Raw genomic sequence first — 25,560 nt, forward strand, 5'->3', positions numbered from 1 at the left:
CTATCTTCACATTAGTACTTGCAATGATTTTTTGCAGTCTTTAATTATAACATCTATATGTCTTGCTTCTAGTTGAATAACCAAGAAATATTCCTTCATCACTTCTAGGATCAAATTTTCCAATAGACTCATCTATCCTAATATAGCATTTGCTTCCAAATATTCTGAAATATTTAAGAGTAGGAATATGACCGAGCCATAGTCTATAAGGGGTCTTATTGATTTCACCTTTGATGTGAACTTTGTTGAAAGTATAAACCGTTGTATTCACTACTTCTCTCCAGTACATATGAGGTAGATTTTCTTCCATCATCATGGTTCTTGCTACATCCAGTATAGTTATGTTCTTCATTTTCACAACTCCATTCTGTTGGGGTGTCCGAGGTGCTAATAGTTGTCTTTTGATTCCATTCTCTTCACATAATGCATTGAATTCCCTAGATGTAAATTCTCCTCCTTGATTAGATCTCAAACATTTTATTTTCTTGCCGATTTCATTCTCTACCATTGCCTTGTATATCTTGAATCTCCCAAAAGCTTTTGGTTTCTCCCTAAGAAAAGTAACCCAACACATTCTAGAATAATCATCAATTATTAGCATAAAGTATCTATCACCCTAAAGACTCCTTGTTCTTACTAGACCACATAAATCAGTATGAATTAAATCAAGAATATTATTGGATTTCTAGGAAATGCTCTTAACTATTGCTCTAACTTGCTTTCCCATTTGACATTCCTTACATACCGGATTATGAGGTTTCACGATCTTAGGTAAATCCCTTACTACCTTGGTTGAACTGATCTTTACAATGCAATCAAAATTCACATGACAGAGTCTTTTATGCCATAACCAACTTTCGTCAATCTAAGCAATCAAACATGTCTTATCATTGGGATTCAAATGAAAGATATTACCTTTAGTCTGATTACTAGTTGCAATCTCCAATCTAGTTTTGTTCATGATTTTGCATTTTTCATTCTTGAATTGTAGTTGAAATCCTTTTTCCACTAACTGACCAACACTCAAAATATTATGCTTTAAACCTTCAACATAATAAACATTGTCAATATTGTGCTTACCATCCAAAGATATAGTGCCTCTTCCTTTGATTAAACAAGATTTGTCATCTCCAAATCTTACTAGACCACCATGATATTCCCGAAATGATAAGAATTTTCTTTTATCACCAGTCATATGATTTGAGCAACCACTATCAATTATCCATTCCTTCTTTTCTTCAATTTTTGTTGCTAATGCCTACTCTACCGGTTTGACAATAGGTGGCAGCTGATCTTATTTTAATGCAACAAATGTCCATCCACTATCTGCTGGATCTTCATCACAATCATTTGTAACACCTTCATCTACATAGTAACATGACTTATCTCTGTTTTTCTTAAATCTGTATCTTTGATATTCAGGGTTAGGTTTATATATTCTTTTTGTCTCCTCTCTTAGTCTTGAATGTCTATTAGGACACCTAGACGCTATATGACCAACTTTATCATAATTAAAACATTTGAAAGGTGCTTTACCCTCATACTTACTTCTTGTTGGACCTTTAGGCATCTTCCTTGCAAATAGTGCTTCAAGTTCTTCAATTTCTTCATTTTCTCTTCTGAAATCTTCAAGTTCTTTTGCGTAAAGTGCTTTCCAATTAGATTTGTCAATGATGATGATGATGATGATGATGATGATGCTTTGAAAGCTATATCAGTCTTGACTGTAGCAATAGGACCAAATTTTTCAAGCTTAAATGCTAAAATTTTTCTAGCCAAAGTATCTCTAGATACTGATGTATTAGGCATTGTTCTCAACTCATTAATAACTATCACTTTCATTTTGTAAGCCGGTGGCAAAGCTCCTAAAACATTAGAAACAATTTCATCTTCACTTAAATATCCTCCACAACATTGTATTCCTAAAACAATTTCATTAACTCTTTCCATAAATGCATAAATTCTTTCATCCTCTTCCATTTTTAAATTTTCATACCTAACCTAGTAACATTCCAATTTTATAATTTTGATAGTGGTATCTCCTTCATTCAATGTTTCCAGTTTATCCCAAATAGCTTTTGTAGTAGATTTGTCTAATAATCCCATGATTTGTTGATATGATAATGCGCTTAAAAGTGCTTCTCTTTCTTTCCAATCATTCTCCAAGTCTTTAGCCAAGGTTGGTGGATTAGGGTTATTCAAAGTAGGAGAAACATACCCAATCTTTGTAACATCCCATATATCTCTTCCAATGCAGTTCAGATGTGTTTCCATTCTGATCTTCCATATACCATAGTTAGTTCCATCAAGTTTGGGATTGTCCTTCCTAAAGATATTTGTTGTCATAGGATCTCCTCAAGCTGTTAGGCTTCTACAAAAAGAGGACTAGGATTTGATACCAATTATTAGGAACCAAGAAGGACAACTGAGATGAGGGGTGAATTAGTTGTCAATAAATTATAACCCAAAACAAATTATTTCATCTTAAAACTCAATGCCGGTAAAACAGATTAACAGTTATATTAATACTGGTATAACTTAATGCATGAAACAGAAAGAGAGACAACATCCACAACACATGACACAGATTTTAATGTGGAAACCCTATATGGGGAAAAACGACGGTGGGAAACCTTACCCACAATTAGATGATACTACTACAAATAGTAAGTGAATACAATAATGGGGTCTGCACATGCAGAAAGGCCAATCGCCTAGAGCTAACTGCTCAATCACAAAATAGGAGTCACACTGACTACAATTGCATGGTTAAATCCAATAACAATGTACTACTTCAATATAGCATCTTCAATGTTGGATTCAGTACCAGCTTAAGCTCTAACCATGAGTGCCAAATACCTTCACAACCTTTCCTTCAAACATTCAGATAATATCTGCATGATTCGCACAAGGATCTACTTATTATTGCTCTTCACAATGATCTTCAATATTCACACACACTCACAATGATCTTCATTTATAAGATCTTACAATTATTTATACAAAACATAAGACCTCATCATTAGGTCGACTCCCTAAAGATATTACATTTACAAAAAAGTCTTGATGCAATACAATATGTCGGCCTCAATATATTTACACATTATCGAATCAATAAACCATTTCCAAAATGTGTTGTGCTAACCTAGAACATGATATCTTGTATCGGTCCATAACCTAGACCTATCTGTCGGTCAAGGCAAATAAGTGAACCTGATTAAACCAATAAGCAAAACACCAAATGATCTCTAGATGATAGCAAGTCATGATCAACTTCCTGAGTTGCCAGTGAAACATATACTGGTGACTGTGCATAAGCCAATATCTATGTCAGGACCACAATGTGCCGGTTCAACAACAAACCAATATAACCAGAGTGCCAAATCAACAATGTAGACCTCTAGAAAGATAAGTGTTGACATCAATGATAAATCAATGCAACACATGACGAAGTCATCCATAATACCAACATATAATAGTCCAAATTACTAGGGTCTAACCTAAGAATTTGTGTTCAAATAACACTAACTTGCGTATTTGTGTTTACAATGTGAGAATCAAAATGGGGGTAATATCTCCCCTTGAGGTAAGTGTTTTTTTCATATCTTCTATGGCATGTTCCTCAATTTCACTTACAAGTATTGTAGAGTTTAACCTAAGGAATGTCTTAAGTGGAAGGTGAAGGTTGAGACCTTACCATACAAGAAAAATATGAAAAAAAAATGAAAACAATTAAAACCAAGTAATAATTAGATCTAATATGATAACAAAAAAAAAAAATGATCAAATTTAAAAAATCATGGGAAAGAAAAAATGTTTGGTAGATAAAATTCATCAAAAGAACAAGAATGAAATGGAATCCTGAAGCTACCCCTTCTAAATTAAATTAGATTCTCTAGTAACATAAAGATTTGAGTCAACTAATGGACAAGTAATAATTTATTAAAATGAGTAAGATTAAGAAATGGCTTAAAACCTCCAATGAAGTATATGTGATCATGTGTCTTGAATTATATATTATTTCACTTCTAGCAAGAGATTATGCCCACAAACTTCATTCTTTTTGAGCAAATATATCTTCAAGGAATGCAAATCAATTAGACATAAAATACATTCTAATCTCATATAAAATATATATCTTATATATATCTCTACTCTATTTTGATATTGTTTACATCAAGGTGGTGTTAATAAGAACAACTTTTTAAAGTTTGTTATGATGATATTTAAGTGATTCACTTTGTTTCACCTTAATGAGACCCATTTGGAATTATTTTCAAAATGAGTAGTGACAAGATATGTAGATGTTGAGTGAAAGACACTAGATCCAAGGATGTTCGCAATTTGAATGTTCTATTTGATTTCTCTTAATAATCTTGGATGCTTAGATAATTGTAATGAAATATGAAATGGACATCCTATTAGAATGTCCTAGTAATAGTCTTGAAATAGGTAATATTAAGAATTCAATTTATTTATTTATTTTTGTTTAAACAAATTGGTTGATGAAAATGAGATCAAGAACTGATCAAGGTTGATGAAAATGCTTTATAAATTATGTCTAGAAGATAGAATCACAATAATAGTTTCATCTAGGATCAAGATCAAGATGGATCACAATTGAGTTTGGACCACTAGAGATCTAACTTAGCTTAGAATTAAAATTAAGATTAGTTTCTATCAACTTATACCTTATAAATATCAAAGTAAACATTAAGACAATTGATTAATTGATAGATTAAAGTAAATGTAAAACAAAAAGAATACTAAGTATTCACTCTTATACTCCACCTATTAAACTATCATTTTAAAATGCAACCAAAAAATTGAGCTACTTTCTCTAGTTCAATGATGAAAAAAAAAATGTTTGGTAGATAAAATTCATCATTTAAAGAACAAGAATGAAATGGAATCCCAAAGCTACCTCTTTTAAATTATAATAATATAAGGTAAATAAATTATTATAAAATAAATCAGATTCTCTAGTAACATAAAGATTTGAGTCAACTAATAGACAAGTAATAATTTATTAAAATGAGTAAGATTAAGAAATGGCTTAGAACCTCCAATGAAGTTTATGTGATCATGTGTCTCAAATTATCTATTATTTCACTTCTAGCAAGAGATTATGCCCACAAGCTACAATCTTTTTGAACAAATATATCTTCAAGCAATGCAAACCAATTAGAAATAAAATATATTCTAATCTCATACAAAATATATTATCTTATATATATATATATATATATATATATATATATATATATATATATATATATATATATATATATATATATATATATATATATATATATATATATATATATATATATATATATATATATATCTACTCTATTTTGATATTGATTACATCAAGGTGGTGTTAATAAGTACACCTTTTTAAAGTTTATTATGATGAGATTTAAGTGATTCACTTTGTTTGATCTTAATGAGACCCCTTTGGAATTGTTTCCAAAATGAGTACTGACAAGATATATAGATGTTGAGTGAAAGACACTAGATCCAAGGATATTCGCAATTTGAATGTTCTATTTGATTTCTCTTAATAATATTGGATGCTTAGATAGTTGCAATGAAAATGAAATGGACATCCTATTATAATTTCCTAATAATAGTCTTGAAATAGGTAATATTGAGCATTCAATTTATTTAATTATTTTTCTTTAAACAAATTGGTTGATGAAAATGAGATCAAGAACTGATCAAGGTTGATGAAAATGCTTTATAAATTATTTCTAGAAGATAGAATCACAATAATAGTTTCATCTAGGATAAAGATCAAGATGGATAACAATTGAGTTTGGACCACTAGAGATCTAAATTAGCTCAGAATTAGAATTAAGATTAGTTTATGCCAAATTATACCTATCGTGCCTGTGAAGTGTGATACCTACAGCTACGACACAAAACAATCAATAGATCATTACAAGCATGGTTAGCAAATTTAGAACAAATAAGGATAAAACCATGGCTAATCTATCTATTGCCTCCTAATAAATGCGAGTGTAGATTTCCTCTTAGATCTGGATAAGAAAATTCCAGTGACTTGACTACACCTAGATGGAGGATTTAAGATGATAATGATGCATTTAAGATAGAAAAGATAATGATTAAGCTACATGATTCAACAATTATGCTGGAAAATAAGCTAGATCTAAGATGCAATTGCTTATAATAGCAATGCTCAAATGATAGCTAAGAGATATTGTGCCTATAGTAACAATGCTCAAAATGCAAATGAGATGGGATGATTATTGCTCCAAAATGGGGTCTATTTATAGGAGTTCCAAGGCCAGGCGTGAGGTGACAGGAATCAACGGTCAAGATTGAGACTGAAGATATCAATGGTGAAATTGGAGGAGGTTGGAAAAGAGGTTGGATGAAAGGGAACATTTGTCATCTCTATGGTGACAAGTGTCAAGAAGCTTTCAAGAGAGGTTGGATGAAAGGGAACATTTGTCATCTCTATGGTGACAAGTGTCAAGAGGCTTCCAAGAGAGGGGACATGTGGCCCAAGAATGCCATGTGTCTCAAGGGGAGAGTATCCACACCATAGGAGGTTAGGATAAGGAGGTTAGGATGTGCAAGATAAGGTAGGTTTATTTAAACCCAGGGTTAGATGGAATGCGTTAGGTTTAGAAGTGGTTAGGTTAGGTGGTTAGAAGTTAGGATGCATGTGGGTAATTTGAATTTAAAAATTCAAATAATAGGGAAAGACTAATTAATTCTCAACAACTCATAAATTGATCTATTTTAATTAATTAGAAGATTAGAAGAAATGAATTTGAAGGGGAGGATTAATTAATTTGAATTAATTAATTAAAGGGGACTATTGAAATGAACGTATTAAATAAATCCTTATATTTCTTAATAAGTAGATGAAAAGGGTGAATATAATCAAATTGCTGATGCATTTAATTAAATTGGGGGAGGGTGATTAATTAAATAGTTGTTTATTCAATTAATTAACTTTAGACCATTTTTAGGTGTATACATTTTCCCCCTCTTTGAAGCGAGGTGTGATGATGCATTGATTCAAAGAATAATCTCATTTTGATGATGATATTGGTTCGATAGGATGCCCCAGCTCTTGATTGATAAATTCTGATACGATGATGCCCCCTTAGGAGATCAATTGAGATAATTGACCTCTGGAGTTTTTGGATCTTTGCGAAATTGATTTCCTAATAGATTATTGAATGATTTATGTAACTATGGTTGATGAAAGTGTGAGTTCTACAATCATGGTGATGTGTTTTTTGATTATTGATAAAGCTTGATTGGTTAGATTGATAATATCGAGATTCAGTCTAGTTTCAGTAATGACACCTCTTGTATAAGACAAAGATGATCAAAGCATATGGTTTTAGGAGCGATATATCCTATATAAGACATGATCAGAACGTCTGGTTTCAAGAAAGATACATCTTGTATAAGACATGATAGAATCAATTAGGTTTGATTGATAGAATTGATAAGGTTGATAAGGAACTGATAGTTTGTTGATATCAAGTTGCAGGAAGATTCAGATATGTTGATGATGTTTCTATTGAGAGGGATAGCATAAGATTTTTGTTGGGTCAACAATATCTAGAGAGATATGAATCATTAGTCTGATTGTGTATACATTTGTGATGATACCTTGATGATTCTTGCGATAGATTTAACCTTGGATAAAAGGAGCATGCGGGATCCCATGCAAGAATCAAATGCCAGCTAAATGCAAATGCCAATACAAATCTACAATCAGATCAGGCATTGGATTATTGTGTTTTTGTCATCATTGAGCTTTTCAAATGTGGGAAGTGAGTTTTATATATATAAAGGACATATTATAACACCCTAGAAGTCTACAAGGAAAGCTCCAGTCAATTTGCCGCTTCATAGCTCAGTTGGCCGACAAATGTCATCCATTCCAACACCTATTGCATAAAGGTGTCACTTTCAAATGGACTGAGCAATGTCAATCAGCCTTTCAAGCTCTCAAAGAATATTTGTTGTCGCCACCTATCCTAATGCCTCCTATCGACGGCAAGCCATTTTTATTGTATATCTCTGCAACTGAAATAGCATTAGGAGTTCTCTTGGCTCAACAAGATGAGAATGGCAAAGAGTGAGCTATTTATTATATCAGTCGAACACTGGTTGGTTATGAATTAAATTATTCAACTATTGAAAGGGCATGCTTAGTAGTGGTATTTGCAACACAAAAGCTCCGACATTATATGCTAAGTCACCAAACATTGTTGGTTGCAAAAATTGATCCCTTAAAATACTTGCTTAGCCGAGCAGCGCTGACAGGTCGCCTAGCAAAGTGGGTCATGATCCTCAGTGAATTTGATATTGAGTATATGGAGTGAAAGGCGATAAAAGGACAAGAAATAGCAGATCAACTTGCAGACGCTCCTATTTCTGACGATCATCCCATGTTGACCGATTTTCCAGATGAATCAGTCTTTGCTCTCACACCATCTAATGAATGGAAGTTATATTTTGACAGGTCCCATACTAAGTTTGGGTCCGGAGCAGGCATCTTGTTTGTCACCCCTCAAGGTGACGCTATTCCAAAGTCCTACAGAATAACTTTCCACTATACCAATAATATTGCAGAGTATGAAGCACTAGTCACAGGACTCTGAGTGGCAGTTCACTGGAACATCAAGCATTTGCAAGTCTATGGAGATTCTCAATTAGTCATCTGACAAGTCAATGATGACTACGAAACAAAAGATGAAAAGCTTGTTCCTTATAAGCACATGGTAGACTTCTTCAAGACAAAGTTTACGGCTATCCATTTCAGTCAAGTGCTAAGAATGCAAAACAAGTCGGCGGATGCAATGGCTACAATCGCTTCCATGTTGAATATGCCTCATCATATAGACAAGTGTGAATTCTTGGTCGAACAATTGCTGGTCCCATCTTTTGACATTCCAACAGCTGATGTGATGTGCGTTCTTGTTGGTCCCAATTCCCCCTGGTACAATGACGTATATCAATATTTGAAATCCCAAACCTTACCACCTAACCTTTCCGCGAACCAATGCCGAGCCTTTATCCGACAGACAGCCAAATATGTCATCATCGCCGACACCCTTTACCGTTGTTCCTTTGACCATACCCTCCTTAGGTGTTTGGATTCTGACGAAGCACAAACGGCTTTACACGAGGTTCATGATGGTATATGTGGGGGCCATTTCAATGGTCTAAGCTTAGCCAAAAAGTTGATTCGTGCTGGGTATTATTGGCCCACTTTGGAAAAAGATGTTCACGATTTTGTTAAAAAGTGCTACAAGTGCCAAATCCATGGAAATTATATTCATGCACCAGCTCAAGAGCTTCATTTTGTCATATCTCCATGGCCCTTTTCTCAGTGGGGATTGGATCTTATCGGCAAGATTCAGCCAACCTCTGCAAATGGACACAAGTTCATTATTATAGCTACAGAGTATTTTACAAAATGGATCGAAGCCATCCCCATGACCTATATCACTGGTGTCCAAATTTCAAAATTCTTGCTGAATTATATCATATGCAGATATGGGGTTCCCCTTGCCATAGTCACAGATAATGGTCGACCTTTTAAGAATAAAGATGTCAAAGAACTCTGTGACAAGTTTCATATTCAACATCATTTTTCCAGTCCATATTATCCACAAGGTAATGGTCAAGCTGAAGCGTCAAATAAAACCATTATCAAGATCCTGAAGAAAGTTGTCAATGACGCTGGTCGAGATTGGCACGTACAGTTAAATCCAGCACTATGGGCCTATCGCACTTCTATCCGCACACCTACTAGTGCAACACCTTATTCCTTAGTGTATGGTGTGGAAGCTATTTTACCCTTGGAAGTGGAGATTCCTTCCTTGCGAGTTTCTTTGCAACACCTGATTGATGATGAGACACACAGAGTCTCTCGGCTGCATCAGCTTGAGATGTTAGATGAAAAACGTCAGACCGCTCTGACACATTTGCAAGCATATCAAAACCGTCTCCGTCGCTCTTATAATAAGAAGGTCAAAGGGTGACACTTCGAAGTGGGAGACTTGGTTTTAAAGGCAAATCCCAAGAATGCACAGTCTACTGACATCATCAAAGGCAAGTTTGAACCTAATTGGGTTGGGCCTTTCATAGTAACTACCGCCTATGGCTCAGGGGCATATTAGCTTGCGACTCCAGAAGGTGAACCTCTGTCCAATCCTATCAATAGCATGCACCTTCGCAAATACTGGGCATAGTGTTCTGTCAGATATTTCTTCAAATATGATCCTGAAAAAAGTACAAAAAAAAAATGAAAAAAAGCAAAAAAGTACAAAAAAATGAAAAAAATCAAAAAAGTGAAAAAAAGAAAAAAATGATGAAACAAGAGCAAATAAGTAAAGAGCAAAAAATGATTCACCCTCTAGTGAAAACCTGGCAAACAGGCGCTTTGGGCAAGTACCATGGTGAAAACCTGGCAATCAGGCGCCATGAGTAATGAGATTATTGCTCCGTCATCTATCATGACTTCTAGCTATACTTTCTCTTGGCTAGTTTATCATGCCTATCTTTGTCTTGACCCAATGTTCTTTTCCAGGCCTGTTATTGGTCAACATCATTGTCTTGCATACTCCGATTTCTTGTACATATGTTTTGGTCCCAGTCTATGTGTCTTTCGAGTGCGCATTGGGTGCCTTCCCCTCATCATGATCAATCACTGGAGCATTTAAATCCAAAAAAGTCCTGAAAAAATTCATAAAAATTGAAAAAGTCCTGAAAAAATTCATAAAAATTGAAAAAAGCCCTGAAAAAATTCATAAAAATTGAATAATGTCCTGAAAAAATTCATAAAAATTGAAAAAAGTCCTCAAAAAATTCATAAAAATTGAAAAAAGTCCTAAAAAAAAAGTCTTAAAAATTGAAATAATGTCCTGAAAAAAGTCTTAAAATCAAATAATGTCCTAAAAAAAATCCTTAAAAATCAAATAAAGTCCTGAAAAAATGAACAAAAAAATTAAAAATTCCAAAAACAAACATTTTGCAATAAAGTATTCCCTTTATGCATCGACAGATCACTGAGCATTCCTCCACCGACTCGCAATCAAACATTGTGCTTTAATGGAATCACGCATTAATAGATGACCCTTTTTCAATCAAATCAAACATTCAAACTGATCCAAACTATCTTATCAATCGCATATCAGTATCAAAATCATTTGTCCTAGTTCCTACTATCATGGGTCTTATACAGGGTGTGGTATACTCGAAACCAGACTGTGTCCTGTCTTAGACGGGGTACCGCATTTCCTGAAACCAGACAGCATGATCGTCCTATCAGCACTTTCAACTTTTGACAATGCAGATCAAGATGTTTGTCTGATTTGCTTGAATTTGTGCATCTTATTTTATTATTGATTTATCTTTGGCTTCGATCATGTTCCTATGTTGCTCGATGATGTCACTGAGTGATTTAGAGTGACCGGGATGGCTCATGGTCCCTTTCTTTTTTGATTGTGATTGTCGTTTGTCTGTGATGTGTCTATCTTTTGCAAAAAGGGTTGCATTTCAGCTCTGGCCTTCAATGCCATGATGCTATGCATCCATTTTGCTACATAAAAATAAAGGTTCTCACCTACAAAGTGCATTACTGAAAGCAAATTTTTCTTCATTTCTAATTATCCTCTATCTCATTTCTTACTAACACTTCTTCTATCCGGTCGGATAGTCAATTTAGTCTAGTGCTCCGATATCCAAACATACATGTTGCATCCTACATTCATTGATTAGTACATTTGCATTGCATCAAGCATCACATCAAACATTTTATCCATTTCATATTATAAATGCATCAAAAATACATAAAAAATGCATCCATACATGTTCATAAACCAGTACATAAGTCATCCATACATGAAAAATAACATCAGTCATAACATATTGCATCTCATCATATCGATGCATTTCGTATCACATATCATAATAATATCGGAGTACAAAATCGGATTGTCTATCCTAAGTATGGCCCGCAGGCTGACTATATAATGTCAAACTACATAATGTCCACTATCTGTCATAAGGAGTATGTGCCTCTGTCATTGGGTGCTCCCCCTGTCCTCCTCATCCCTGCCATGTCCCTCCTGGTCCTGGCTGTGGTGGTCTCATAGGTCCACTCACCCCCATGCTGCTCAATGACCTCCGAGAGCGTGACCTGCTCTCTGTCCTCGATCGTGCCCAATATGAAGGTGCTCTCTGCTCCAGTGGAACTGCACTCTCATATAGTGTCCTCCAGTACAGTCTCTCCTCTCTGGTCTCTACCAGCATCTATGCCATCTCCCGTGCACTGGCATCCCTAATCGACCCAATGAACTCAGTGACTCTCTATCCCTCTCGCTGTGCCTGAGCTATGGCTGTATCTCGAGCTTCTGTGAGTCTAGCTATCTCCACTCTGAACTACTCATGCTCTCTCTCCAATGTCACAATATGATCCTACTGACTCGCTATGGTAGCCTGCACGTATCCATCTCCTCTGTCCTAGCTGTCCCCAGCTCTAGAGGAATATCCTGCAATGTCTCCTGATCAGCTGAGTCTGGCTCATCATCATCCTCCCCACCATCATCTCCATCATCTCCATCCTCATCATCATCATCCTCCCCACCATCATCTCCCCCGTCATCCTCATCATCCTCGTCATCCTTGTCGTCCTCATCATCTCCCTCCTCTCCTGTGAGTGGGAAGTCCTCCTGTCTCCTAGGTACTGGAATGTCAGGATCAATCAAAGGCACTGGCTGTCATCATGCAAACCATGTCTCATACTCCTCTATCATCCCAGCATCTACCACGTCTAACCACCACTCCCACTATCTCTGCTATAGCTGTGCAAAGTCGGCATATGCTATGTGTGGTTGAATCATACTCCCCCACTGACTCGTCTCTCTGTGAGATCGGGAAAAGCATGCAGTCCTCCTAGGTACATCCTGTGTCTCTCCAAATTGTCGGTTGACCCTCTCTGGTAGGTACAACTCAATCACTCTCTGGTGGTTTACTGGTCGCCCAATCAAGTACCTCTCCTGTCTGTAGTATGGTAACTCCTCGTGATCATCTGACCATCCGGGGCAATCTCGATATGGCCTCCATATGAACTCTCCCAGTCTGTCTAGCTCATGTCGCCAGTACAATATATATCCAAACGGACCCTGTCTCAGTGCTCCACCATAGCTATACACATATGGTCGGTGTGGTACTACCTGTCTATCTATAATCGATCGACATATGGCAATGTGCTCGAATGCCCATACCTGAAGCAATGTGACTCCACAGCTCAGAGTCTGAACCCCCTCATATGCTATCTGATGTAGCTGAAAATAGAGCATCGCTAGTACACATGGTCCCCACGCATACACTATCCCCTCTGTCGCCATCCGCTCTAGCACTCTTCCCCATCCAATAGGGAATCCATGTCCTCATTTGTCACCTGCTAGAAGACATGCTATCACAACTGCTATCACCACATATCATCGATCATACTCGGAAGCCATGCTCTCCCAGCTGATCTCCCTCTCGATGATGTCCAGATCATCTGCGTCACACTCAAATAGCCTGCATAATGCATCTCTACCTGTCACTAGGTTGTACTCTATCATCTCCCCATGTATCGGAATGCGGAGGATGCGCCATACATCCTCTAATGTCACCGTCGCCTCTCCAGTCGCCAGATGGAAAGAGGAGGTCTCTGAATGCCATCGCTCTGCCAATACGGTCAGTAGTCCTGTGTTTGCCCTAATCTTGGGCATGAATGTGATGTAGTATATCCCCAGTCCTGCTAATGTGTCTCTCTCTATGCTCCTGAGTCTATGTCGTAGCATGAAGCAGTCAGGTCGATTCTCCCATGTGATCAGCGGATACTGTCGACTCTGCATCACAATCGGGGCATCATTTTGTCAGTTTTAGGGTTTGCTCCTACGGGTTGCATTTCCTCATTTTCATGTCCAATCAGGGTGTTTTTCATCTACATTGACCTATCCTACCCTTATCCCCCCTTTTCCGATCATTTGCATGACATTTTGACCAAAACTAAGGTTATCAATGCACAATTGCGCCTGTGTTAGCTAACCTGCGCCTGTGTCGGGTAAATTGCACTTGTGTCTTCCTACACAAGCGCAGAACACATGACACAAGCGTAGAACTAGATGACACAAGCGTAGAAGTCCTCTTTTACATCCCCTGTGGGCCCCGCAATGTCCCGTAAGCCATCAAAATTCATGAAATTCAAAACATAGGTTTTCGAGATACATACCACTGCTCCTGCGTCGTCCGGTCATCTAAATGTGCGTACACGTTCTCCAAGGTGATCCGCCATTGGAATGTTTTCCATCTGTTTGCAAATGTCCTTGTCCAGAGCAATAAATTCTCCTCTTTGGCTAGTACAAATGAGCCATTTTCACCCTCTTGGTCTCATTTATAGCTCTTTGTCATTGCCTAGATGGATATGCGTCCTCTCCATCTTATGTTGGTCATGGTCTTGTGCACCTTCAATTGCTTGTCCTTCATGCATCCGATCTTTGATTGTCAGTCCGTTCGATCCTATCATTTTTAATCGATCAATTGGCCTCTTTTCCGCATGTTTCCGGCCAATTCCTCGAGGGGGCATGCCTATGTCATTATTATTGTCTGGGGCATTTTCATTACTGTTCTTTGAAACAACGCTTAAAATCACATTGTCTCAAAGAGGGGCAAAATGTAGACACCCAAAAATGGTCAACGCTTGCAAGGTCATACTTTAACATTTGTGCATTGCCTCATTTTAGGTTTTTGCGTCGCATTAACATTTCTCCTATGATTTGCACTTGGTCTTTACCATTTGTGAACATCGAGTCATTCTTCTATATTCTTCAATCATCTCGTCCTCAAATTTGGTCTTGTCGACAACACTATCTAGTCATGATTTTGATCGATTTTTGCATCAATGTGCATGCTAATTTGTTATCATTTTGGACATCGTCAATCCTAATTAGGATTTTGTCCTCCTGTCAATCTTGCGATCGATTTGTCATCAATCATTGCTCTCTTATCATCAATCTTATCATTTTGGACATCATCAATCCTAATTAGGGTTTTGTCCTCTTTTCAATTTTGTCATCACGCGATCGATTTGTCATCGATTGTTGTCATGTTCGATCTTGTCATTTTTGCGATCGATTTGTCATTGATCGTGGTCATTTCCAATCTTGTCGTCTTGCAATCTATTTTATCATCGATCCTCGTCCTCTTGTCAATTTTGTCATTTTGTGATTATTTCGCTATCGATCATTGTCTGTCTCAATTATGTCAATTTGGATCAATTTGTCATTGTTCCTCGTCAATTGGTGCATTTATCGATCAAATCATTTATCGCATTGGTCATTTATCAATTGAAAATCATGACATTAATTATCTTCAATCAAGACCTAATTGTCATTTTTGCATTTCTAATTCGTCTTCTAGGGTTTTATGATTTATTCATTTAACCTAATTTGTCATTTCTTCCTCTAGGGTTATTAAATTATTTATTAATCCTAAGTCTTCTCATTACAATTAAATCTTTATTTAATTGGCTAATTATTCCTCCTCTTGTAAATGTGACAACCATGTTTGAATCTAACTATTCTTTGAAACAACACTTAAAATCGCATTGTCTCAAAGAGGGGCAAAATGTAGACACCCAAAAATGGTCAACGCTTGCAAGGTCATACTTTAACATTTGCGCATTGCCTCATTTTAGGTTTTTGCATCGCATTAACATTTCTCCTATGATTTGCACTTGGTTTTTATCATTTGCAAACATCGAGTCATTCTTCTGCGTTCTTCGTTCGTCTTGCTCTCAAATTTGGTCTTGTCGACAACACTATCCAGTCATGATTTTGATCGATTTTATCTTGTTGCATCAATGTGTGTGCTAATTTGTTATCATTTTGGACATCATCAATCCTAATTAGGGTTTTGTCCTCCTGTCAATCTTGCGATCGATTTGTCATCAATCATTGTTCTCTTATCAATCTTATCATCAATCTTATCATTTTGGACATCGTCAATCCTAATTAGGGTTTTGTCCTCTCATCAATCTTATCATTTGGACATCGTCAATCCTAATTAGGGTTTTGTCCTCTTTTCAATCTTGTCATTTTGCGATCGATTTGTCATCGATCATGGTCATTTTCAATCTTGTCATCTTGCCGTCTATTTTATCATCGATCCTCGTCCTTTTGTCGATTTTGTCATTTTGCGATCATTTCGCCATCGATCATTGTCTGTCTCAATTATGTCAATTTGGAACAATTTGTCATTGTTCCTCGTCAATTGGCACATTTATCAATCAAATCATTTATCACATTGGTCATTTATCAATCCAAAATCAAATCAAATCGAGTCAATTATCTTTCAAGACCTAATTCGTCTTCCAGTGTTTTGTGATTTAATCATTTAACCTTGTGTGTCATTTCTTCCTCTAGGATTAAACAATTTATTTATTTATCCTAGGTCTTCGTGTCGCAATTAAATGTTTCATTTGATTGGCTAATTAATTATTCCTCTTTTTGTGAATTAATTAATAAATGAAAAATTATTAATTGATTCACCCAATTTCCTAATCTTTCATCAATTTTCCCTCTTTGTGAATTATTAATAAATGAAAAATTATTGATTAATTCACTAATTCCTAATTTTCATTAATTTCCTAATTTCTAATTCCTAATTTTCCTAATTCCTCCTATTTTTCTAATTTTTCTAATTTCTTAATTCTTAAATTCAATTTCCTCCTATTTCTCTCCTAAATTTATGGAAATGACATAGAAATTTGTCATAAAATTTGTCATAAATTGTCATAAGTTCTTGACATAGAAATTTGTCATAGAATTTGTCATAAAAATTGTCATAAACCTTTGCATAGCAATTTGTCATAATTTTGCTATTCTTGATTTGAATTTCCATTCGAATCACTATCATGCTAATTTGATCCATTTCTTCAATTTCTCTATAAATTGGATGAACTTCATCAATCAAAGCTAGCCGCTAATTGGTAATCAGACTATCGAATTTCTAGTACTCTTGATCAATAATCTTGTCTACTTGCTTTCAATTATGTGTGTGCACTTGTAGGTGAGATCCACAAATCCATTTGAAGAGGAAAGAAGAACAATGGAGCCGCATGGAAGAAGCATCCAAATCGTCATCTGGTTTGCATGATATCTTTTCTTTTGAATGCTTTGTTTTTATGTCTCTATTGAATGTGTTTAGGATAGATCATTGCAATGAATGCTTTTATGATTGATGAATATGTTTCTCTTGCTTGTGATGATTTCCTATTTCCTAACCTACATTAATTGGTGAACCCGATGTGAAATACTAACCTTCTAACCCTTTAACTGTGATTTGGAGTGCTTTCATGTTGATTTTGTAGGCAAAAACCCAAAAACAGGGTCGTATAGGGTATTCTGGGCACTTCTGCACCTGTGTCCTGCATCTTGCACTTGTGTCATGCATCTTGCGCTTATGTAGGTGACATTCTGCGCTTGTGTCATACATCTTGCGCCTGTGTCATGAGTTCTACGCTTGTGTAAAGTCCAGAACAGAGGTAAAAAATGCAGTGCTTACTTGAAATTTTTGGTGTTTTTGCATTATGTTTTCAGTGCTTTGGATTTTGGTACTAATTATTTGTGCAGGATCTTGCCATACGCATGACAAAGACTACAAATCAAACTACTAACATGTGTTATGCAGAATTGATGGTCAAAGACAACAAATCAAACCTCTAACTTGGGTTTTGCAGGTTGCCTTGGAGAAACAACCAAACTGTGTGTTTGACATTTTTAATTAGGCACTTAGTGATTTATAAATAGGTGGGAATGAACATTTGTTTGCTTTGATTGTTAACTATGAAATTGGAGTAGGAGAGTATGCTCTCATCCTTCATAGGGTGATCAGAAATCCAGATCTTCGATACCATGCTTGGGTTGTTGATTGTGTGTCACATTTAGAGGGCCTGCCTTCTCGACCACTTTGCTTTTGTAAGCAAGTGATAATCGTGAGAAAGGAACGACCCAAAGTGAGTACGGCTAGAATTCCTTGGCATTCTAACTCACTATAAAAAAATACCCGATGAGCGAAAGCTTTGAAGGAAGTGTTACGTGGGAATTGCAGTTACTTGGGAAGTGATGCCCCTTGAAACTCTTTCTCATATCAACATCTAAGTAGGGCCTTTTGGTCTAAATCGTTCTTGCGCGACTACATTTGTTTGGTATCTTGATGGGCTTAATGTCTCAATCATGCTTGCATGACATCAAGGAGTAATGCTTAATAGAAATCCTTACTAAACACCTTGTTTTTAGAAGCCAAAAACCCTTCTAGTTGCTTGAGAAGGACAAATTCGGATACTTGGAAGAGATACTAAGTTTGCCATGGGGAGATTCCATGGGGATTGATGCTTGGCTGCCCTGAGAAGTGAGTGCCATGGAGGGGAGCCCGTGGGGTCAAGCATCTATGTATTCTCCTTGAATCTCATAATGAGTCTACCTCTCAAGTACCTAATGTCTTTGCCTACCATAAGAAATGTGGAAATGAGCATGATTGTCTTGAGTCTAAGTTGCAATATCTTGTATTCTTTGATTGTCAAAAGTTGAATCCCATTTCAAGAAAAAACACATTAATCTAACATAAGATTAAACACAAGAGACATTCATCCAACAAATGTTCAACAAAGTTCAAAACACATCTTCAAACATGGTTATCCAACATTGTTCAAAAACTTGTCTCAACATTTATGTCACTTACATTTAGGTTCATCCTAGGTTGCATTTTGCAAAGTCATTGTCAAGTATCAAGGTTAGGTTTCACCTAAGTCATACTTCTTTTGCATATCAATAAGAGTCATTCCTTTTGCATATGTCCTCTTGCATTAGAGTAATATCATTGTCATACATTTGCATTTGTATACCCTAAGTCTCGTCATTAAGCTTAAGTCATTATCATATCATAGCAATTGTCCTTTTGCATATAGTGTCAAACCTAGGTCTTGTCATACTTAAGTAATCCAAATCTTTGATAAACCCTAAGTCATTGTTAAGAAGTCTAGACCTTATCAAATCTTTTGTCCTTTTGTCATCAATATCATTTCGTCAAACCTAGCTTAGTATCCAAGCATATAGGGGAGACATTGTCATCTTGTCCTTTTTCAATTAAGTCCTTTTGTCCTTTGAGGTCTAGATATCATTCCAATTTCCTAAGGGTCCCTCTCCTAGATTTGCATTCATAAGTTTGTCAAAATCTTCAAAAACAACCAAAAACATAGATTGCATTTTCATCTATTTAGTTTGCATTTAGTTACATATCATATATTGTCTTTGAAAAATTCCAAAAAAAATTGCATTTGCATAAGTGACATGCCTGTTGAGACAAGATCAAGATCTAAGAAGATGAGTGAACCAATGTATCAACCCAGCAAATTCGTAGTTTCAAACTAGTCAAACAGTGCAAGTTGAAGGTTCATCAAACACATCTTTGCCACCATATGGAACGGTTCAACTTGGACCACCACCATTATATGAACCACTATTTGTACCGATGAAACCAGGACAAGGGAGTGTCCCACCAACTCCAAGAGGAAATGCACCTTTCAATTGGAATCAGTCCAGCTTGCAACAGGAAATACAAACATTGTATGAAGAACCAACTCTATCTCAAGGATGTGGTTTAAATCAAGGCATTCAACAAGAAACAAATCCAAATGTCCAACCAAACTCTTCATCCGATTCCGATGATTTAGATGATATTGACATGTTCCTTCAGAATCCAAAGATAACAAAAAAGATGGATAAGTTCTTGAGTAAAGTCTTTAAGATGTTTCCACAAAAATATCTTAGCATGATGAGTAATGTGACCTCTTCAAGCGAACAAGTCAATGTGCAAAAACAACAAAGTGGTGAGTTGTTAAGTTTCTCTCCACATCCAACTAAAGAGAATGTGCAATCTGAAACTCAGCCTACCTTAATGAGTAAACGTGCTTCAAAGGCACTGACAGTGACTATTCCTCAAAAGTCACCATTTGAGACAATAAATAACCCACTATTCAATGTAACACCTGCAACACAAGATCAAACAAAGACCATGCAAACATTGACAAATATCCCTCAACAAGAAGTAGTTCCTAATATGCACAAAATAGGATCAACATCTAAGAAGCAAGAAAGTTTCACGACTGGAATGCCTCATATCACTAATGTTCAAAGCAATTCCACGATGCAACAAAGTTTCTATGTCCCGTTAAATTCAATATATTTGCCAAACACTATTGCGACAGATCCTTCAATAATGGCGACACAAAGAGCTACGAATAGCGGTTTGTACCAACAACAATTGTTGCAATGATTGAATAATATACGAAAAGCACAATTGAATGCGCAAACAAGCAATGTACAACAACAACAAGTTTGCATACGATAATAAATTGCAGCGCCTTCGGCACCATTACAAGTTAATGCAAACTTGCAACCATCACAATGGATTGGACAAACAACACAGCAAGTTAATGCAAGTGCCATACCCCATCCTAAGGAGAAGCAACGAAAACCATCTAAACAAAGTTTTTTACAATTGATGGGATATACGCCATGACAACAATTGGCACAAAGTCAACAAATTCCGATCTATCAGCCTCAACACCAACATGTGCCACAATATGTGCCAAGGCAAACGAGCTATCCTACTTTACAATCGCAAGTGGCGCCTATGCAATATCAACAGCCTACTCAATTGCAATATCAACCTAGGCTCCAAGAAGTGCAACAACAAGGTCAATATCAAAGCATAGCACAACCGCAACAACAAGAGATGTACCAAGAACTTTATGTGCTGGAAACGTAAAAAATGCCCATTGCAGAGCATCAACAACCGATTGGAAATGCGATATATCAACAAAGAATACCAACTGGGATTAATGATGGACCTCTAAAATCCAATACAATTGCACAACAACTTGAGATGTTGCAACGAAAAGTTGATGCATTAGAAACTAAAGGAACAAAGAAGTTGTATACGGATCAAGATCTATGTCCTAATCCATTTGATAAGAGTGTATACATGCCTCCATTCCCTAAGCATTTTGAGGCACCCAACTTTGAGAAATATAGAGGGAATGGCAATCCAAAGGATCATATTCGAGCATTTTTCGTGGCATGCACGGAAGTAAGCTATGAGGAGACATATCTAATGCGATTATTTGCACGAAGTCTCACTGGACAAGCTATGGAATGGTATTCACATCTGCCAGGAAATATAAAGACTTGGTCAAAACTGGCGCAAAAGTTTTTATCTCATTTCGCATTCAACATCGACAGTGATATGACTATGTCGGATTTATGCAATACCAAACAAAAGCAAGGCGAACCATTAGTGACCTTTTTGCAATGATGGCAAAGCTTGTATAGTCGTTCTTCTCTCGATATACCTGAAGAATAGCAATTGAATCTGTTTATCCAGAATCTAGTCCTAGAAATGATGTATGAGCTAAAATTGAAAAGTCCTAGTACTATAGAGAAACTCATCAAGAAAGGAATGAGCATTGAAACGGCTCTTGTAGCTAAAGGAATTATCAAGCTCAATAAAGACAATGACAACACAAATTATTCAGGGGACAGAAACAGATTTTGGTATAAGAACAAGAATGTCACTAATGATGGAGTTGTTGATGCAAGAGCGGTGAATGCAAATCAACCCCCATTCACAATCAAGAAGTTGAGTGTTCCTAATATGTCAACTATGGAACAAAATCAAGCACCAATGAGCAATGTTACTCAACAGCCGCAATATCAACAAAATGCTCAACAACAGCATACTCAACAATATAATCAACAACAAGGCCAACAACAAAATCAACAACGCAAACCCTTCCGATCGCGGGATGGGCCTCCTCGACAGTTTATGCCATTGGGAGAGCCTATCGAATCAGTAATGAAGCAATTAATACAAGTGAAATTTATCAAGCTACCAGATGTTAAGGCAGAACCAGCGGTAAAGCCGCATTGGTGGAATGATAATGTGTACTGTGAATATCATCGGTCCAAAGGACATAAAACTGCTTCATGTTTTCAATTAAAACTGTAGGTTAGGAAATAGGAAATCATCACAAGCAAGAGAAACATATTCATCAATCATAAAAGCATTCATTGCAATGATCTATCCTAAACACATTCAATAGAGGCATAAAAACAAAGCATTCAAAAGAAAAGATATCATGCAAACCAGATGACGATTTGGATGCTTCTTCCATGCGGCTCCATTGTTCTTCTTTCCTCTTCAAATGGATTTGTGGATCTCACCTACAAGTGCACACACATAATTGAAAGCAAGTAGACAAGATTATTGATCAAGAGTACTAGAAATTCGATAGTCTGATTACCAATTAGCGGCTAGCTTTGATTGATGAAGTTCATCCAATTTATAGAGAAATTGAAGAAATGGATCAAATTAGCATGATAGTGATTCGAATGGAAATTCAAATCAAGAATAGAAAAATTATGACAAATTGCTATGCAAAGGTTTATGACAATTTTTATGACAAATTCTATGACAAATTTCTATGTCAAGAACTTATGACAATTTATGACAAATTTTATGACAAATTTCTATGTCATTTCCATAAATTTAGGAGAGAAATAGGAGGAATTGAATTTAAGAATTAAGAAATTAGAAAAATTAGAAAAATAGGAGGAATTAGGAAAATTAGGAATTAGTGAATTAATCAATAATTTTTCATTTATTAATAATTCACAAAGAGGGAAAATTGATGAAAGATTAGGAAATTGGGTGAATCAATTAATAATTTTTCATTTATTAATTAATTCACAAAAAGAGGAATAATTAATTAGCCAATCAAATGAAACATTTAATTGCGACACGAAGACCTAGGATAAATAAATAAATTATTTAATCCTAGAGGAAGAAATGACACACAAGGTTAAATGATTAAATCACAAAACCCTGGAAGACGAATTAGGTCTTGAAAGATAATTGACTCAATTTGATTTGATTTTGGATTGATAAATGACCAATGTGATAAATGATTTGATTGATAAATGCGCCAATTGACGAGGAACAATGACAAATTGATCCAAATTGACATAATTGAGACAGACAATGATCGATAGCGAAATGATCGCAAAATGACAAAATCGACAAAAGGACGAGGATCGATGATAAAATAGACTGCAAGACGACAAGATTGAAAATGACCACGATTGATGACAAATCGATCGCAAAATGAAAAGATTGAAAAGAGGACAAAACCCTAATTAGGATTGACGATGTCCAAATGATAAGATTGATGAGAGGACAAAACCCTAATTAGGATTGACGATGTCCAAAATGATAAGATTGATGATAAGATTGATAAGAGAACAATGATTGATGACAAATCGATCGCAAGATTGACAGGAGGACAAAACCTTAATTAGGATTGACGATGTCCAAAATGATAACAAATTAGCACACACATTGATGCAACAAGATAAAATCGATCAAAATCATGACTGGATAGTGTTGTCGACAAGACCAAATTTGAGAGCGAGACGAATGAAGAACGCAGAAGAATGACTCGATGTTCGCAAGTGATAAAGACCAAGTGCAAATCATAGGAGAAATGTTAATGCGATGCAAAAACCTAAAATGAGGCAATGCGCAAATGTTAAAGTATGACCTTGCAAGCGTTGACCATTTTTGGGTGTCTACATTTTGCCCCTCTTTGAGACAATGTGATTTTAAGCGATGTTTCAAAGAACAATACTGAAAATGCCGCAGACAACTGACAATGACATATGCATGCCCCCTCGAGGAATTGGCCGGAAACATGCGGAAAAGAGGCCAATTGATCGATAAAAATGATAGGATCGAACGGACTGACAATCAGAGATCAGATGCATGAAGGACAAGCAATTTAAGGTGCACAAGACCACGACCAACATAAGATGGAGAGGATGCACGCCCATCTATGCAATGACAAAGAGCTATAAATGAGACCAAGAGGGTGAAAATTGCTCATTTGTACTAGCCAAAGAGGAGAATTTGTTGCTCTAGACAAGGACACGTGCAGACAGATGGTGAACATTCCAAGGGCAGATCACCTCAAAGAACATGTACGCACATTTAGATGATCGGAGGATGCAGGAGTAGCGGTATGTATCTCGAAAACCCATGTTTTGAATTTCATGAATTTGACTCGCTTGCGGGACATTGCGGGGCCCACAGGGGATGCAAAAAGGGACATCTGCGCTTGTGTCATCTAATTCTGCGCTTGTGTTAAGTGTTCTGCACTTGTGTAGGAAGACACAAGCGCAGGTCACCTGACACAGGCGCAAGTTACAAGACACAGGCGCACGTGTGCATAAAAAACACTAATTTTGGTCAAAATAGCATGCAAATGATCCGGAAAAAGGGGATAAGGGTAGGATAGGTCAGATTAGATGAAAAACACCCTAATTTGGACATGAAAATGAGGAAATGCAACTTGTAGGAGCAAACCCTAAAACTGACAAAAATATGCCCCAATTGTGATGCAGAGTCAACAGTATCCATTGATCATGCGGGAGAATTGACCTGACTGCTTCATGCGACGACATAGACTTAGGAGCACAGAGAGAGACACATTAGCAGGACTGGGGATATATTACATCACATACATGCCCGAGATTAGGGCAAACACAGGATTGCTTACTGCATTGGCAGAGCGATGGCATTCGGAGACCTCCTCATTCCATTTGGCGACTGGCGAGGTGACAGTGACATTAGAGGATGTATGGCGCATCCTCCGCATTCCGATACATGGGGAGATGGTAGAGTATGACCTAGTGACAGGTAGAGATGCATTATGCAGGCTATTTGAGTGTGACGCAGATGATCTAGACATCGTCGAGAGGGAGATCGGCTGGGAGAGCATGGCTTCCGAGTATGATCGACGATATGTGGTGATAGCAGTTGTGATAGCATGTCTTCTAGCAGGTGACAGACAAGGACATGGATTCCCTATTGGATGGGGAAGAGTGCTAGAGTGGATGGCGACAAAGGGGACAGTGTATGCGTGGGGACCATGTGTACTGGCGATGCTCTATTTTCAGCTGCATCAGATAGCATATCAGGGGGTTCAGACTCTGAGCTGTGGAGTCACATTGCTTCAGGTATGGGCATTCGAGCACATTGCCATATGTCCACCGATTACAGATAGACAGGTAGTACCACACTGACCATATGTGTATAGCTATGGTGGAGCACTGAGATAGGGTCCGTTTGGATATATATTGTACTGGCGACATGAGCTAGACAGACTGGGAGAGTTCATATGGAGGCCATATCGAGATTGCCCCGGATGGTCAGATGATCACGAGGAGTTACCATACTGCAGACAGGAGAGGTACTTGATTGGATGACCACTAAACCGCCAGAGAGTGATTGAGTTGTACCTACCAGAGAGGGTCAAATGAAAGTTTGGAGAGACACAGGATGTACCTAGGAGGACTGCATGCTTTGCTTGATCTCACAGAGAGACGA

The sequence above is a fragment of the Cryptomeria japonica genome, chromosome 1 (assembly GCF_030272615.1).
Source record: "Cryptomeria japonica chromosome 1, Sugi_1.0, whole genome shotgun sequence".
NCBI lineage: Eukaryota > Viridiplantae > Streptophyta > Pinopsida > Cupressales > Cupressaceae > Cryptomeria > Cryptomeria japonica.